General features: G+C 34.9%; 1 protein-coding gene across 1 annotated transcript in view; it reads right to left on the reverse strand.

The window, feature by feature from the left end:
* Positions 1-6,267, reverse strand: part of LOC123673863 (rho GTPase-activating protein gacJ) — a 143,055-nt gene extending 136,788 nt beyond the window's left edge. The window contains exon 1 of the mRNA XM_045608584.1: positions 6,057-6,267. The gene's annotated coding sequence lies outside the window, so the exon portion shown is untranslated. The remainder of the gene's footprint in view (positions 1-6,056) is intronic.
* Between the last annotated feature and the right edge of the window lie 5,027 nt (positions 6,268-11,294).

Below are 11,294 nucleotides of genomic sequence, written 5' to 3' on the forward strand. Positions count from 1 at the left end.
TATAGCATATAATATTTCTTATATAGATATAGCTCTTCCGCTAAGAATCTAGGTATGTAGGTATACAAAATCACAGCCTAAACGGGACCATCTAGAGCAAAAATGACACGAATAAGACCACCCTCAAAATCGTCTCGAAGCCCCAGGAAAACATCCAAACCTTCGATTTTCCTCATGGTTTTCGAGTATACGGGGTGTTGCGGATTTTTTTGACATTCAAGTCTCATTCCTCTGTGGGTAATTTGAGAGTACCACGACGAAAAATCTACTGAGTGTCACAATCTCATATTTGAGGTTTAATGATAGAAATTGATAATGAAGAATAATAATAATATTGTATACATATATATTATGTATGTATGCAAAATGAAATATCTTCTACTTTTTTGAAAAATACATATCAATTTTAGCTTGGACCTTTTTGGATGCATCCATATCAATTGCCTTGTCTTTAAGCCTTTTCAAAAGCTATAAATCTTCAAGAGTAAGATTATTCTTCTCAGTCCACCTGATAGCTAGACTTTTCTGTGAGTGTAAGTGTCTTATGTGATCATTTGACTGGAGCCATTGCGTCCGGCACGCTCAAAAACAAAGTGCAGAATGAAAGATGCTGCCGCCGCGCTGTTTCCAACCATTTTTTACATGTATAGACAGGAAAATGCTATTGTTTTGCATAATGAATATTTTCGCGCCCGGATTTCAGAGGTAAAAATTTCAAAATGCCCGAATCCCAGCAGTGTCCGGAATACTGGAGTGTCCGGGCAAGCGACTGTCCGAACTATCGAAGTTGTACTGTATTACAATCCCGCGAAATCACTAATTTTTCAAAAAATGCACTTTAGTCTATCAATATTAATACCTTATTGGTAATCGTTCTGTTCATTATTTCCTGTTGATTGTCTTGAAACAACGTTGAAAAATTTATATATTCATAGCGTGCATTTCTAGTCAAAAATAATCTTCTAAACTAATTCCACAAAATAAGAACTTCGCGAAGATTTCTTGCCGGTAGCCTTAGAAATGCTAAGGCCGCCTCTGAAAGTAAATGTTATTTTGTAGTGAGTATAGAATTTTATTCAAGACACTCGTATGTATATTTCCTTCAATACTTCCCAAAGCAGACCACATGAGCTTTCCCAGAAGTTGAACATGTTATGTTACAAGTTAATGAAAATAGCGAGAGCATAACAGTAGCCATTCTACAGTTTGGTAACCTCTGACCATCACAAAGAGGGCAACCGAGACGCGGAATCAGGTATTTATGGTAGCGCCAATGACCTCTCGTCGTATTTATGCAAGCTACGGCTTTTTCAGACTACTCTACCCACAACAATTTGGCTGACTTGGTATAAATAGTCAAGTGCCTACCGCCACACTAATTCGTTTAGTAAATCCAACATTGAATTAGTGGTTAAATTCGTAATAACATGGGATTATTCCACGCCAAAAGATACGATGTGTCGTGATAGTTTTTTTATCTCATCCAAGCGTCAAAAAAAAATAGTTGAAATTTGAGTGGATGTACATTTGTTTCTATAATTGGAAAAAAACTTTTTTTTTCAATATATGACCAAATGATACACCTGCATTCAATGAAATAAATATTAAATTATTTTTGCGGAAATCCTAATTCGAAAAATTTTAGCAGTGAAATGACGTCATGAAACATTTTCTAGCATCGATGCCAGACTGTGGATTTACGATGTAAATTACGACTTCTCAAGAGCTGAAAAACCTGAAACTCTCTTTAAAATTCATACCAGCATGCTTTCAGTTCAATTGATGCATTTTGAAAGGGTTTTTTGAACTATATATTTTTGATCTTCCTTGACTATAAAAATAAAAGAATATATTGACGAAAATATAATATATCCAACTGATCATGATCAATAAAAAATGACGAAATTTAAATTCCAAAATATTAGATGTTATCTGATGGTATCGATCTTTTTAATTTAAGTCACTGATATGAATTTTGAAGATTTGTAGATTGTTTCTGTGAAATGACTTTACTGATTCAAAAATAATCAAGTGTCTATTGAATCTTGAATCCTGGAAGCAGGTGCAAAGGAACTGATCTATTCAACAATGATGATTATTTCAATAAGAAGAATTAAAATTCAACACACCACTTTTTAAATTATTTATGTCTTCAATTGGTTTCATTCTATCGAATTATGAACTGCATTATTCTGTTTAGTTGATATGGGATATATATTTTGCACATTCCTCGATTTCTTGTATTCAAAGTTGGTCTAAAGAGCATTCAAAGTTGGTCTATAGAAGCAGTGAGGAATTTTTCACTAGACTTATCGCCTTCGGTAGTCATCATCAGAATTTTCTTGGTCGTAAATTCTTACTTTATTTTATTCAGTTTCAAGAGTCTATAGAATGTCTCGTTAAAAAATGGCATAGATTGGAATTTTTTAAATCCGTTGAACTATCCGATTATTCTGAAGTCAATTTTGATACTGATTTTCAAAGTTTCGTACTCGTAAATATAATTACCAACTTTGGGCAAACTCTGAACTGGAGCTAGATTTTCAACGAGAAATATGTATTTATGACATCAAATATTTCACCAAAATTCCCAATAATTGAATCATGTGATCTAACCACAAAGCAATCAGTAGATACTATTTGTGAATAGTTTCTCTTAAATTCCCATTTTCGAAATGTGTTTGACCAATTCCGCAATGATTCAATATATCTAAATGATTATATCGTTATTCTTTTGAATAATTATCAGTTACGTTCACGCAAATACAAGGTACCTAATTGAGTTGATATAATTTATAAGCTATCAACCAAATGAAAACTTGTATAGTGAATTACCAAGTCTTTATAGTGCTCCACTTCACAAATTAGTTTTACAAATATTTCAGACCGAATTTGAAAATAATCGAAAAAAGCATTGTCTTGGCGTCGAAGGCTTTTAGCACTCGTTCATTTGTGCATCTGTTGCGCACTTGGAGAACACAGAACTTTATATAGGTATTTGAACCTACCCTAAAAATTTAAAGATTCTTGGTTTTTCAGTTCGAAAGTTATCGCCAAATGGATGAATAGCTTTCAGTAAGATACGATTAATCTTTTTTTAACTTGGATAGTTCATCGTTCTTTATTTATAATAATTCATGAGAGATGCGAATCCCAAAAATCATCTGAATGGATTCTGCCTTCAAGATATTCTTCAAATCCAATTTTTCACAAATCTTTTACGCATTCTATAGGATCAGGAAGAGAGTTTAGGTCGGTATATACACTTCAAGTCAAGGACCTGTGATGACGTTGGAGATAATAACACAAAAGGGACTATAGAGAAAATGTCCTACCTGAAGACTTTTAAGAGTTCCTGCGAATTTATTAATTTATAACTTTGCCCAGACCTGTTTGCAGATGAAGAAAGAATATATTGTAAAGCTACCGACACCTTGTAAAAACGTAATTACCCACTTCAAGGATTTCAAACTCAAATCTACATCTACAAAAATATTTTTATGACTTATGGATAAAACTCAATCATATTCAACCGCATAAAGTTTTTGACATCTCTAGATCCTGATGAGAATCCCTTATGAATAATTCAAGATTATTCGTTAGTATAATCAAAAGTGATTTAGAGAAATCTTCTACCGAAAAGCAATTCTCAGAATCGTATTGATTTGGTCTGTGAAAGTGTTGTTGGGGAACTCTGGACTGTCTAGATGCTGATCTTCGTTCCAAGTTCACGAAAAGATTGATCTCTGAAAGCTAGTGATTTAGACAGAATGGCGCTATGCCTCCTCAAGAATATTTCATAATTACATACATTATCACTTATCAAATTTCGTGGTCAAGTTGTGAGAAATTGTTGAATTACTTGCTCCTAATGTTCATGTGATTAAATTTAGGAGATAGTGAAAATTTGTATCTTTAAGAACAGTTCTTTATCGATTATCAGATAGAAAGATGAAGATATCACGTTTTCCGTGACTAAAAATCGCAATTTCTCCAATAGTTCATTGATTGAATGGAAGAAATCTATTAATTAATATGAGGTTCATTTGGTAGATGATAGATGGGTTTTGAATTTGCTTTATTATTTTCAACATTAAATATAGAAATCAGGTCGTGTCATTGATAAATTATTTGTTAATTATTCTGCTATACAAGCTTCTATGATATTCAGTACAAAAATGCTGCTCTAACCATTCTAGGTCGAGAGGGTAAAAATCAAGAAACCAAATATAAAAACTTTAGTTGTCGAAACTTTGATATTATACACTCATGAAATTCAAAATTTCAAATGTAACCATTAAGGTGTGGAGAATAGTTATTTATAATACAAGTGCAGAAGGCATTGATATTCTTCCACGAGTTCAAAATTCAAAAACGAGCCACGAAGTGGCGAGTTTTGGAATGAACGAGTGGTAGAATGAGCCTTCTGTACGAGTATTATACATTATTTTCTCTAATTCATTGCATTTTCATTGAAATTAATGAAATATTTCCATAAATATAATTTAGTGATTTTTGCATTGAAAAATGTTGGTTGGCAGAACCGATTTCTTCAAGGCAAAGTGATGAATTGACAGATAAAGCCGTAGCGGAAAGATCGGAGTGCCAACATAGAATAATAAAATATAACCATGAAAACTGTGCGTTTCTGATATATTCTCGCACGATTTTGTTCTACAAGATGTGGAAGAATGAACGGAATAACCACAGAATTAGAGAAAATATATACCGGGGGTTATAATTTCAATGAAACCAGAAATATGCATTTTTGAAAAAGCGGACTCCAATATGTATTGGGCTATGTAGTGAAGAAGTAGTAACAATAATGAACCATATCTCTGAGTATGCCATAAAAATATTGCTTTTTATATTTTGAAAAATCTACAAGGCCCTCATAATTTATTTGAATTTCATTTGAAAAAAGTTAATTTCTAAAAAGCGTGCTCTGAATGATGAATTAAGTTATGAAAATTGCATAGGTTCATTTTTGTTGTACGAAAAGTACAACATTCCAAATTTTTTTTCGTATCGAATGATCTACATTCCCTAACGCCCACACTATCAAGACTTTGGGGTAGTGAACTTTTCTATGATGGATATCCCTCTACAATGCTGAACCTAAGCTATTTTGATATTTATATTCCTTCCTTTGTAGCCTTTAGAATTCAAAAATATGGTTTTGAAATGGTATGGTAACCAAATTTTTTATTGAATCTCATGCGAATATCTCTTGAACTCTCTAAAGAAGTCTGGAGACTGATTTTTCATTCCACATTCCGATTACTGTTAGGAACACATTTTAAACATGTAAAATGTGGAAATTTAGAAGTATTGATGAATATCAATTGACCTATAGTGCATGATGTTTTGTACGATTGATGAACAACACTAAGAAATAATATTGAAGGACTGGCAGTATAGTCCAGTCAATACCTATGTGTTTTTCACAAGAAAGTTTTGGGGTAGTTTTGATTTCTTTGATTTTATATGTTTTTTCGGGTGCCGAATCCCAATATGAAGATTGCTACCATAATTTCTTGACGGAAAAATTCAAGAAAAGGTAGAAAAGGCAATTTCTTGGCAGTTTTTTGCATATAACTCAGGAAATATCAATTTTTCGTGAATAACCTTCCCATACAAAAACAAAGCATATAAAATTTTTTTTATTGAGTTTTTTTGTCCGATTAACCGTTCTGGCTCGAACGATAGTTGTAAATTGGCGTATTTTATCGCTTTCTGCTAAAACCCACTTTTTGGGGTAGTTTTAATTTTTTCGATACAGGTTTTTGGGGCGCTAAATCCGAATATTAGGTTTGCCCCCTAAATTTCGTAACGAAACATTGAAAGCATGCAAATGAAGATTATTTACGAAAGATTGATATTTTCCGAGTTATATGCAAGACCGGCAAAGAATGAAATTTTTCAATCTTTTTTGCATTCTTTTAATGTTCCGTCAAGAAATTTTGGATTCGGATTCAGTGCCCTTGTGGGAATAAATTCACTAGTCAAGTAACACAAATATCATTGTTGTTTCGCTTATTCAACTCTATACTTACAACTTCCTCGTTAATGCTCCAAAAAGTATATATCCAAATCCACACTATTATTAGCAACCTATCTCGATCAGTAGAACGATCACACGTTATTGCAAAAAATAGCTTGAGCACTCAACACTCGTAAATCCTTATAAATCCGGGAATTGTCGCATTTAAGTAAGATGTGCGCAGAGTTAAGCCGGTATCGCCGATACTTGAGTCGCGAACCACACTGTGCGTAGAATCCAGGGAATCACAACAGCTTTTACTATACTACTATAATACTATAGGAATGTGGCGGGGATACTACGACCAGTCGACCAAGACGCCAGCTAGTCGCTCGGTAAAGTTCTAACCTTTTTACTGCACTGGTCGCATGCGGTAAGAAAGTTCAGGCGTGTAGGAGATGTTTTGAAGATGAAGTGGCTGAGATAGTGCTACTCTTTGCTGGCTGGCTGGGTCGTTTCGACCCGAGCTTTGTTTCGAGTAACACAGAAATTTTGCTTTGTTGCATGCTTTTAGTGTCATAGTCGTCAAGAAAAACGTTTTGTGTTTTTTTGAAAGAGAATTTGCTGAGGGATTTCTGATTTATTTTATTATTTTTCCTTTCTGCTTTGACAGTTTTGATTCGTTATTTCCTCAGAGTAATAAACATAGATAGAGGGAGCATAGAGGGGTTTGTCCCCAACATGAACTATGAAATTTGACATGAAGCGCTCGGAAATGAAAACATATCAGTGATATGATATTTCGCACTTCTTATCTCCCATAGTGAATCAACGTTTCATATTAACTCAAAATATATTGAGATAAATAACTAAATATATCAGCAAATCAGAAAAAACACACGCGTCAAACGACGTGAAACAATGGTTGACACTAGGAGAGCAATAGTTCCCAAATCTTGTATTTCAGCAGGTAGATACGTAAAATAATGAATATTCTGCGTACTATAAATTCGACGATTAAGAAAAATATCGGATTCTAAATATTCAAATTTGCATATTTAATTGAGAATAGAACTATTTAGAGGGGCACTACAGGGATATCGAAAACCATTAGAGATACAGCTTGAATTACAAAAAAGTTGCGTCATTTAGGGATTAGTGTGTTATCAGATCCAAAATATCTCCAATGGTTCCCGAGATATCTCTAAAAAACTGAGAAATCTCGAACTGAATGAAAACTATTTATACAGGGTGTCCCGAAGACCGATGTCAACCCGGCGCATGCTGATAGCTAAGGTAATACCCGACCAGAATATCCAAATTTGATATTAGTAAACGTGTCTTACTTTAGGAGATATTGACAGTTTTATGAAAATCGACAAAATCTACAGCTCAGTCATTGTTCAGAGTGCCACAGCTACAAATGTTGGTATTTTGTTATTTTTATTTCGATCGAGAATTACAGGCGGATCAGCCTTTAACTGAGCATTGTTGAATATAAGTTAAATCCACAGTTTATTAGGTAAGATTCTGAGGTTGTATAGGGTGTTTTTTTTTGCGAGGTATATAACTTTAAGTTGGCTTTACTGTTCAAGATGGTGACCGATTTAACAGCTGTCAAGTGATTTATTCTCAGTTTGGTTTGGCAATTCATCATGAATAGACTCACGCCTGAACAACGCTTGCAAATAGTGCAATTTTATTTCGAAAATAGTGGTTCTGTGCGGAATACGTATCGCGCACTACGTCTATTTTATTTTGTTTAGCGATGAAGCGCACTTCTAGTTGAATGACTACGTCAACAAACAAAACTGCCGCATTTGGAGTGAAGCTAATCCTCAAGTGTATGTCGAAACACCGTTACATCCAGAAAAACTGACTGTTTGGTGCGCTTTATGGGCTAGTGGAATCATTGGTCCGTACTTCTTCAAAAACAATGATGGCCAGAACGTTACAGTCAATGGTGATCGGTATAGAGCCATGATTACTAACTTTTTCATTCCTGAATTGAACAACCATGATGTCCAGGAGCTGTGGTTCCAACAAGACGGAGCAACATGTCACCCAGATCGTGCCACAATCGATTTATTGAAAGACACGTTTGGTGACCGCCTAATTTCACGTTTTGGACCTGTGAATTGGCCTCCAAGATCTTGTGATTTAACACCGCTAGACTACTTTCTGTGGGGCTATGTAAAGTCATTGGTCTATGCGGAGAAGCCATAAACCCTTGACCATTTGGAAGACAACATTCGCCGTGTAATTGCCGATATACGGCCACAAATGTTGGAAAAAGTAATCGAAAATTGGAAGTCCAAATTGGACTACATCCGAGCCAGATATGCCAGAAATCATATTTAAAATATAATGCCACAAGATTATCTTGCGGATAAATAAAATTCATGTCAATCGAATAATCCATCGTTGTTTTATTGCAATTTAAAGTTCTATAGCTCTAAAAAAAACACCCTTTAAAATACTAGAATTAGAGTTTGTAGTGCTTATCTCCCATGATAAAAATTCATATACCAAATCGTTCACTTTACTCAGAAATTTCATTGACATAACCTTAAAACAAAACACCCTACCTATGCTAACTCACATTTTAAAGATATCTACGTGCAGATATCTGATTTGCAATAATATTAAAAAAAATCTGATAAATACATATAGATTTGGAAACTACATAAAGTCTTTGAGGATAGTCGATTTAACTGGTAGGAACGAAGCTCTATCATTATTCAACTCTCGTAGCCGTGTTTTTTTCCACGTAGACTTTGTGTTCTTTCCCTTTCAGCAGTTTATGTGCGTTATAATTTTTGATTCAATCGTTGCGTGCTTTGGTTTTATTGGTTTCGTCTAGGATGGGAATTCCATCTTAAACTCGTATTCAAAGAGGAGAAGGGGAGAAGTTGGTGGAAATGAGTTTTATGTTTCAACTTATTTAATTATACTTCAACAACAGTTTGATGGATCAAAGTTCGTGGCATGGTAATTGAATTACTTATTTGTCAAGATGTTATACAGGGTGATTCCTATTTATGGTACGAAACATCAGTGGGTGATTCGTTAGGTCGTTTTAGGAACTAAAGTTCCTACCAAGATTATGTCCAGAGTTTCCGAGATGAAGTTTAATAAGAACGATATATATTTATTAATAATCGTTAATATTATTAAGCCGATTTGGTTGAAATTTGGAAAAAGTTATTTGAAGTAATAAGGCGCCTATTTAGCCCTAACTAGATTGAAATTATTTGGTCAACAACAGCGAATTATATTGAAAAAAGTACGCCACCAACTTTTCTCTTGTTTTTAAAATCGTTTAAGATTGAGCAACTAAAAATACAACTTTTTGGTCATCTGAGTTTTCTTCATATCTAGTGTCGTATTCGAGAAAAAAAATTGAAGCCACTTCATTGCATATCATGAACACCTGCTTCAGAGACCAAGCGTAGCATGAAGAATTTGAAAATCAAGTAAATGAACAGGAAAATCGCTTTGTTTTCGTGAAAAAACTTACCTTATTATGCCTGCTTCAGAGACCAAGCATAATAAGGTAAGTTTTTTCACGAAAACAAAGCGATTTTCCTGTTCATTTACTTGATTTTCAAATTCTTCATAATCAAGGGTTCTCTAATCTCTATACCATTTCAATTACGTTTCTATTACCCAATATTGCAACATATCAAGTACATCCATACGGATGCCATAACCTTGGTAGCCATTTCTGAGATGATGGTCGCTTTGGACAGATTTGACCGACTGCTTCCACTCAGCTGACGCTTTCTTTAACTAGGGATTGTAGTGATGAATCCATGTATTATAAACGGTCACATATCGACGCGAAAAATATTGTTTATTCTGCTTAAACTGCACCAAAGAGCATTCAGAATCGACGATGCATTGTTGCTTTTGATTAGCGGTGAGCTAGCGCGGGACTTATTTCGATAACGATCGTTTCAGTCGGTTTTAACAACTCATAATACACTACGCCAAGCTGGTCCCACCATATACTGAGCATGACCTTGAAACCGTGAATATTGGCCGTCGACGTGGAAGCATGGCCGGGATATCCCCATGATTTTATGCGCTTGGGATTATCGTACTGAAACCATTTTTCGTCCCCAGTCATAATGCGATGCAGAAAACCCCACTGTCTTTGGTTTGTAAGCAGCTGTTGACAAGCAAACAAATGCCGTTCCACATCTCTCGGCTTCAACTTGTACGGCACCCAATTTTCTTGTTTCTGAATCATTCCCATGACTTTCAAACGTTTTGAAATGGCTTGTTGCGTCACTCTCAATGATCCTGCAAATTCTTGTTGAGTTTGATTCGAGTCTTCATCAAGTAATGCCTCCAATTCGGCATCTCTGAGAACCTTCTCTCTTCCATCTCCATGCTTGTCTTCGCCGTCAAAATCACCGTTCTTGAAGCGTTGAAACCACGTTCTTTCATCAAAAGCGGCCTCACAATAGGTATTTGAGAGCATTTGATGAGCCTCAGCTGCAGATTTCTTCATATTAAAGCAGAAAATGTAAACCTCCCATAAATGACAAGAATTTGGCTCGTAAACTGACACGTTTAATCGAGAATAACTTTATGATGCAGACACAAATCAACTAATCAACGATCTATTCATTCCGGCTACCACATACCGCTTCAGCCATCTATTGCAAAACGGCGGAAGCAAAGTTGTACACCTAATATTTTTCAAAGAACAACAAATGAAGCGTCATATAACCTTTAAAATCTCGATCCAGAAATTTTCCGAAATTTTGACACTAATCTATTGAAGCTTGCTACCATTGAAAAAAAAGTGTTATAGCACTGTTTGTGCGCCAGTTTCATCGAGTAACGTGGTATGTGCAGATGAGGGAGGAGAAAATAAAAACATTGTGTATAAAAAATTTGCAGTATTTCCGAGACGAGTCCAAACAAATGAAGACCCTTTTTTAGGTAGACATAATCTGCTTGATGTTTCCACTCCAAAGAATCATCAAATTACCCAATTACGTAGAACTTTGCAGGTCATGTTCGCCCATACCTCAAATGAGTGTTTATCATTCATCAGCGAAGATTTAATATGGCCATTAGTATGCACAACAGAAACAAAAACAAAGCTTTCAATCTAGAGGCTTGTGCGTGAATCACTCCATATTATGCTCGAATACACTTAATTACGTACGCAAAATATCATTGTTTCATTCCAAATATAAAAATTCGAGTTCAAAGAACCTCAAGGTGCAATTTTCGCTATAAATTGGAGCGCTGTCTTGAAATCACTCTATCCTCAACGTATCATTAATTAGTT

The sequence above is a fragment of the Harmonia axyridis genome, chromosome 2 (genome assembly GCF_914767665.1).
Source record: "Harmonia axyridis chromosome 2, icHarAxyr1.1, whole genome shotgun sequence".
In the NCBI taxonomy this organism is placed as follows: domain Eukaryota; kingdom Metazoa; phylum Arthropoda; class Insecta; order Coleoptera; family Coccinellidae; genus Harmonia; species Harmonia axyridis.